Genomic DNA, 5,170 nt, shown 5'->3' on the forward strand with positions numbered 1-5,170 from the left:
GGTACAACTGAACTCCCCAGGGGAGCCTTTATGCAGCCCCACATGCAACTGGACCCTCCGTATTCGCTCTTTTACAGCAACCCTAAATATAGTGCTGGCCCGCCTGGCAGTCGACTGAAAATTCGGGCTCCAGAAAATGCGTTTCAAGCCCCATTCGACCATCCAGAAGTGCCCCCAAAGGAAAGCTTTGGGTACAAGTGAACTCCCCAGGGGAGCCTTTATGCAGCCCCACATGCAACTGGACCCTCCGTGTTCGCTTTTTCACAGCAACCCTAAATATAACCCTAGCCAGCATGGCAGAAGACTGAAAACTCGGGCCACAGAAAAAGCGTTTCAAACCCCTTTCTCCCATCAAGAAGTGCCCCCAAAGGAAGGCTTTGGGTACAAGTGAACTCCCCAGGGGAGCCTTTATGCAGCCCCACATGCAACTGGACCCTCCGTATTCGCTCTTTCACAGCAAGCCTAAATATAACCCTGGCCCGCATGGCAGACGACTGAAAAATCGGGCCCCAGAAAACGTGCTACAAGCCCCATTCGACCATCCAGAAGTGCCCCCAAAGGAAGGCTTTGGGTACAAGTGAACTCCCCAGGGGAGCCTTTATGCAGCCCCACATGCAACTGGACCCCCCGGGTTCACTCTTTCACAGCAACGCTAAATAGAGCCCTGGCCCGCCTGGCAATCGACTGAAAACTCGGGCCCCAGAAAATGCGTTAAAAGCCTAATTCGCCCATCCAAAAGTGCCCCCAGAGGAAGGCTTTGGGTACAACTGAACTCCCCAGGGGAGCCTTAACGCAGCCCCACATGCAACTGGACCCTCCGTATTCGCTCTTTCACAGCAACCCTAAATATAGCCCTGGCCCGCCTGGCAGTCGACTGAAAACTCGGGCCCCAGAAAATGCGTTACAAGCCTAATTCGCCCATCCAAAAGTGCCCCCAGAGGAAGGCTTTGGGTACAACTGAACTCCCCAGGGGAGCCTTAACGCAGCCCCACATGCAACTGGACCCTCCAGGTTCACTCTTTCACAGCAACCCTAAATATAGCCCTAGCACGCCTGGCAGTCGACTGAAAGTTCGAGCCACAGAAAATGTGTTACGAGCCCCATTCGCCCATCCAAAAGTGCCCCCAAAGGAAGGCTTTGGGTACATCTGAACTCCCCAGGGGAGCCTTAACGCAGCCCCACATGCAACTGGACCCTCCGTGTTCGCTCTTTATAGCAACCCTAAATAAACCCCTAGCCAGCATGGCAGAAAACTGAAAATTCGGGCCACAGAAAAAGCGTTTCAAGCCCCATTCACCCATCCAAATGTGCCCCCAAAGGAAGGCTTTGGGTACAAGTGAACTCCCCAGGGGAGCCTTTATGCAGCCCCACATGCAACTGGACCCTCCGTATTCGCTCTTTCACAGCAACCCTAAATATATCCCTCGGCGCAATGGGAGAAGACTGAAAAAGCGGGCCTCAGAAAACGCATTGCGATTCCCCTTGGACCATCCAAAAGTGCCCCCAAAGGAAGGCTTTGGGTACAACTGAACTCCCCAGGGGAGCCTTTATGCAGCCCCACATGCAACTGGACCCTTCGTATTCGCTCTTTCACAGCAACCCTAAATATAGCCCTGGCCCGCCTGGCAGTCGACTGAAAACTCGGGCGCCAGAAAATGCAATAAAAGCCTAATTCGCCCATCCAAAAGTGCCCCCAGAGGAAGGCTTTGGGTACAACTGAACTCCCCAGGGGAGCCTTTACACAGCCCCACATGCAACTGGACCCTCCTTGTTCACTGTTTACGAGCAACCCTAAATATACCCCTAGCCACCATGGCAGAAGACTGAAAACTCGGGCTCCAGAAAATGCATTTCAAGCCCCATTCACCCATCCAGAAGTGCCCCCAAAGGAAGGCTTTGGGTACAAGTGAACTCCCCAGGGGAGCCTTTATGCAGCCCCACATGCAACTGGACCCTCCTTGTTCACTGTTTACGAGCAACCCTAAATATACCCCTAGCCACAATGGCAGAAGACTGAAAATTCGGGCTCCAGAAAATGCGTTTCAAGCCCCATTCACCCATCCAGAAGTGCCCCCAAAGGAAGGCTTTGGGTACAAGTGAACTCCCCAGGGGAGCCTTTATGCAGCCCCACATGCAACTGGACGCTCCGGGTTCACTCTTTCACCGCAAGCCTTAATATAGCCCTAGCACGCCTGGCAGTCGACTGAAAGTTCGAGCCACAGAAAATGTGTTACGAGCCCCATTCGCCCATCCAAAAGTGCCCCCAGAGGAAGGCTTTGGGTACATCTGAACTCCCCAGGGGAGCCTTAACGCAGCCCCACATGCAACTGGACCCTCCGTGTTCGCTCTTTACAGCAACCCTAAATATAACCCTAGCCAGCATGGCAGAAGACTGAAAACTCGGGCCACAGAAAAAGCGTTTCAAGCCCCTTTCGACCATCCAGAAGTGCCCCCAAAGGAAGGCTTTGGGTACAAGTGAACTCCCCAGGGGAGCCTTTATGCAGCCCCACATGCAACTGGACCCTCCGGGTTCACTCTTTCACTGCAACCCTAAATATAGCCCTAGTACGCCTGGCAGTCCACTGAAAGTTCGAGCCACAGAAAATGTGTTACGAGCCCCATTCGACCATCCAAAAGTGCCCCCAAAGGAAGGCTTTGGGTACAACTGAACTCCCCAGGGGAGCATTTATGCAGCCCCACATGCAACTGGACCCTCCGTATTCGCTCTTTCACAGCAAGCCTAAATAAAACCCTGGCCCGCATGGCAGACGACTGAAAAATCGGGCCCCAGAAAACGTGCTACAAGCCCCATTCGACCATCCAGAAGTGCCCCCAAAGGAAGGCTTTGGGTACAACTGAACTCCCCAGGGGAGCCTTTATGCAGCCCCACACGCAACTGGACCCTCCGGGTTCACTCTTTCACAGCAACGCTAAATAGAGCCCTGGCCCGCCTGGCAGTCGACTGAAAACTCGGGCCCCAGAAAATGCGTTAAAAGCCTAATTCGCCCATCCAAAAGTGCCCCCAGAGGAAGGCTTTGGGTACAACTGAACTCCCCAGGGGAGCCTTAACGCAGCCCCACATGCAACTGGACCCTCCGTATTCGCTCTTTCACAGCAACCCTAAATATAGCCCTGGCCCGCCTGGCAGTCGACTGAAAACTCGGGCCCCAGAAAATGCGTTACAAGCCTAATTCGCCCATCCAAAAGTGCCCCCAGAGGAAGGCTTTGGGTACAACTGAACTCCCCAGGGGAGCCTTAACGCAGCCCCACTTGCAACTGGACCCTCCGGGTTCACTCTTTCACAGCAACCCTAAATATAACCCTAGCACGCCTAGCAGTCGACTGAAAGTTCGAGCCACAGAAAATGTGTTACGAGCCCCATTTGAGCATCCAAAAGTGCCCCCAAAGGAAGGCTTTGGGTACAAGTGAACTCCCCAGGGGAGCCTTAACGCAGCCCCACATGCAACTGGACCCTCCGTGTTCGCTTTTATAGATACCCTAAATATACCCCTAGCCAGCATGGCAGAAAACTGAAAATTCGGGCCACAGAAAAAGCGTTTCAAGCCCCATTCACCCATCCAAATGTGCCCCCAAAGGAAGGCTTTGGGTACAAGTGAACTCCCCAGGGGAGCCTTTATGCAGCCCCACATGCAACTGGACCCTCCGTATTCGCTCTTTCACAGGAACCCTAAATATATCCCTCGGCGCAATGGGAGAAGACTGAAAAAGCGGGCCTCAGGAAACGCATTGCAATTCCCCTTGGACCATCCAAAAGTGTACCCAAAGGAAGGCTTTGGGTACAATTGAACTCCCCAGGGGAGCCTTAATGCAGCCCCACATGCAACTGGACCCTCCGTATTCGCTCTTTCACAGCAAGCCTAAATATAGCCCTGGCCCGCCTGGCAGTCGACTGAAAACTCGGGCCCCAGAAAATGCGTTAAAAGCCTAATTCGCCCATCCAAAAGTGCCCCCACAGGAAGGCTTTGGGTACAACTGGACTCCCCAGCGTAGCCTTAACGCAGCCCCACATGCAACTGGACCCTCCGTATTCGCTCTTTCACAGCAACCCTAAATATAACCCTAGCCAGCATGGCAGAAGACTGAAAACTCGGGCTCCAGAAAATGCGTTTCAAGCCCCATTCACCCATCCAGAAGTGCCCCCAAAGGAAGGCTTTGGGTACAAGTGAACTCCCCAGGGGAGCCTTAACGCAGCCCCACATGCAACTGGACGCTCCGGGTTCACTCTTTCACCACAAGCCTAAATATAGCCCTAGCACGACTGGCAGTCAACTGAAAGCTCGGGCCACAGAAAATGTGTTACGAGCCCCATTCGCCCATCCAAAAGTGCCCCCAAAGGAAGGCTTTGGGTACATCTGAACTCCCGAGGGGAGCCTTTACGCAGTCCCACATGCAACTGGACCCTCCGTGTTCGCTCTTTACAGCAACCCTAAATATAACCCTAGCCAGCATGGCAGAAGACTGAAAACTCGGGCCATAGAAAAAGCGTTTCAAGCCCCTTTCGCCCATCCAGAAGTGCCCCCAAAGGAAGGCTTTGGGTACAAGTGAACTCCCCAGGGGAGCCTTTATGCAGCCCCACATGCAACTGGACCGTCCGGGTTCACTCTTTCACCGCAAGCCTAAATATAGCCCTCGGCGCAATGGGAGAAGACTGAAAAAGTGGGCCTCAGAAAACGCATTGCGATTCCCCTTGGACCATCCAAAAGTGCTCCTAATGGAAGGCTTTGGGTACAACTGGACTCCCCAGCGTAGCCTTAACGCAGCCCCACATGCAACTGGACCCTCCGTATTCGCTCTTTCACAGCAACCCTAAATATAGCCCTGGCCCGCCTGGCAGTCGACTGAAAACTCGGGCGCCAGAAAATGCAATAAAAGCCTAATTCGCCCATCCAAAAGTGCCCCCAGAGGAAGGCTTTGGGTACAACTGAACTCCCCAGGGGAGCCTTTACACAGCCCCACATGCAACTGGACCCTCCTTGTTCACTGTTTACGAGCAACCCTAAATATACCCCTAGCCACCATGGCAGAAGACTGAAAACTCGGGCTCCAGAAAATGCATTTCAAGCCCCATTCACCCATCCAGAAGTGCCCCCAAAGGAAGGCTTTGGGTACAAGTGAACTCCCCAGGGGAGCCTTTATGCAGCCCCACATG

The sequence above is a fragment of the Anas acuta genome, unplaced genomic scaffold, assembly GCF_963932015.1.
Source record: "Anas acuta unplaced genomic scaffold, bAnaAcu1.1 SCAFFOLD_143, whole genome shotgun sequence".
NCBI classification, from domain to species: Eukaryota; Metazoa; Chordata; class Aves; order Anseriformes; family Anatidae; genus Anas; species Anas acuta.